Below are 3,012 nucleotides of genomic sequence, written 5' to 3' on the forward strand. Positions count from 1 at the left end.
TGTATTTGCAGTTCTAAGTCATGGGATTCGATAGTATTGGGCTTTTCTTTTTAATAAAACACTTCTAGAGACAAAGCCTTACCGTAAAAACAGTAAATATTTAGCTGAATCATATATATTCTGCCTTTCCGATGCCTATAAGTCCACATGTGTGCGATGGATTCCAGTTACTGCAGCTGTAGTGTCTGTCTCTCCATCAGGTGGCCGTCTCCACCTCAGCTTCCCGATCTTCGGGCTGTTTTCCTGCGTCGTACTCCTCCTGGGGCTCGGAGTCGGGGGACTATTACCCCAAATAAAGCTTCAAAACCAACCCGTGGCTGCGGAGGACTTGGTCGTTTAAGGGACATCACCGGCACCACCTTCCCTCCTCGGTCCGGACCTCCAACGTCGGGAGACGACAGCCACGGTGTTCCACCACACGATGGAAGGAAAGGACAACAAGCTTGTCTCTGTGTCTTCTCCGCCTGGAGGGGACAAATTGGAGAAATACAACCTTCACAAACTCACTGGTGGTGGTTCTGTTGTTATGACGACACACACTGGGCTGTGCAGACGCCTGTACTACGAAGCAGGATTAACAAAGTGCCATGGATGGATGGATGGGTTGATAGATGATGGATGGATGGATAGATAGATAGAAAGATGGGTAGACAGATAGATGGTAGGTAGGTAGATGGATGGATGGATAGATGATGGGTTGATAGATGGATAGATAGATAGATAGATAGTAAGTAAGTATTGTTAATACAATATAAAGTGACTGTTAATATCTGTCTCATGTAGACTAAGAGACGGAGTCCACACATCTGGACCTGATTACTGGGTTCAGTCACGATGTTAAATCTGGAAGATTTTAAATCACATTTCACAAACAAAACCTCAAAGTTACGCCAACAACATCAGACCCGCGACTTGGTCGGAATATCCTTTGAATTTCAACTATTTATTTAAATATTTGAGTATTCTTAGCCTGTTAAATATGTACTACTACTACTACTACTACTACTACTACTACTCGGGATTCTGCAGCGTCAATGCAACTTGGTTTCCCAAAACCAGATGTTAAGAATGTACGACTTACCTCAAGACTTAAACACGTGCTGTTTTTCTACATGAAGAAGAAGAAGAATATTACATAACACAGTAACAGAAGATATGTTTTTTTAATATAAATCTGAATTGTGAACTTTAGGTTGTCATCTCAAGTTTTACTAGTTGAGATTTTTGGGGCATTTTAGGCCTTAAGGCTTTTATTTTGATAGGACAGCTGAGGATATGGAGGGGAGGAGATGACATGCTGCTAGGAGGATGTAGCTGAGAGATTTCTCAGTTTAAATGGTTCTCTCTCTCTCTCTCTCTCTCGCTCTCTCTCTTGCTCTCTCTCTCTCTCTCTCTCTCTCTCTCTCTAACTCTAACTGACCCCAGCCTCACCTTATTTATATTAAATATTACTTTGTCTCTTTGTTAAAAACAATATGCACTGAAGGCGGGGGTCTAGACTAGAGCCCCACCGATGAAGGATCTCCTGTGGTCCAGGGTCAAATCTGACCCCCTTTAAAAAATGTCTATATCTGAAATATGAGTTTCTTTTTAACCAAATTACCATAAAAACATGGATTGGATTCATTACAACGTTCTTTACAAATACAACTGATCACTTTCATTCCTCTGATCTTAACTATTAGTCAGAATAATTCATAATTTCTGCTTTTTTTTAAACTAAAATATTGGGTATAATTCTATATAAATGAGGGTTATTGACCACAAACTCCAAAAAGTAGTAAAACTAGTGAGGTGGTGTTAGCGAAAACAAAACAAAAAGTCTGAAAAAGGGACAAAAATGTCAGTAAATATTTGGTTATTTAAAATTCTGATATGCTGATATATCGGCCGATGTATATAAAAAAAAAATCTAGAAACTCGTTACAAAACACAGATGTCCCTAACATTAGTAATTTATGGGTTTTCACTAAAACAATATGATAATTTGTTTTAATGTCAACAGAACATCAAAATATACTAAAGTTCTGATAAATAAAAGGTATAAAAATACAAACTTAAGATATGAAACTTAAAGTCCTTTTATAACAAAAACACAATAACAAAAAATAAGACAGGGACGTTGTAGAGCGTCCTCTGGTGGACAGTCTATGTAACACCATCACTAACGGGGACGTTGTAGAGCGTCCTCTGGTGGACAGACTATGTAACGGCAACCCTTAAAACATGGTTGACCGTCCGTTTTTATTTTTTAAATATTCTTTTATCGGCCATTATAAATGCAGGTACCGATATATCGGTAGGGCCTAATATCGGCCGATATATCGGTCGGGCTCTAGTCTCAACGACCTAAATACGTCTTGCACTAAAACCAGTTCCTACGTCGCCTCTTGTGGTAAAGCACTGAAATAAACCCTCAAACCTGTGTGTTCATGTTTGTAATCCATACTGTTTCAGGGATAATATTTATATACATGAAGTTATTTCCAACATGTTTTGTTTGTTGCACCTGGTTCTTGTTTCTAATGTTGCTCTAATATTGTAGAAGAAGAAGAAGCTGCTGAATAAATCCCATTGTTTAAATGACCAGCGTGCAGCGTGTCTCCTTTTATCTTCCGTCTCTCTCTCTGCATGAAGGTGGAGTTCACCGTCCTTTGTCTCCGATTCGACTCTGCCAGCACTCGTCTCCGTCTCCGGCGGTTATGAGACGGCGTCCTCCGACGTCCGGACGTGGCGTTCACTGCCGTGAGTCCTTGAGCAACTCGTGGGCTCTTTATCTCTCGGCCTGACTCCGTCTGAGGTCACAGGGGTCAGGCGGCGGCGTCTGTAACGCGACGTAACGGTCACGGAGAGACGGGAAAGAGTCACTGAATTAATTTAAAAGTCAAATTTAGGAAAAGTTTTTAAAAGTCTGAAGTTTGAGGCAAAAACAAAAGTTAAACTCATTTTACTTGAGTCTCAGTTCCTGTTGTGTGGCTTCATCTCACACACACACACACACACACACACACA

This window comes from Etheostoma cragini, chromosome 19, assembly GCF_013103735.1.
Source record: "Etheostoma cragini isolate CJK2018 chromosome 19, CSU_Ecrag_1.0, whole genome shotgun sequence".
NCBI lineage: Eukaryota > Metazoa > Chordata > Actinopteri > Perciformes > Percidae > Etheostoma > Etheostoma cragini.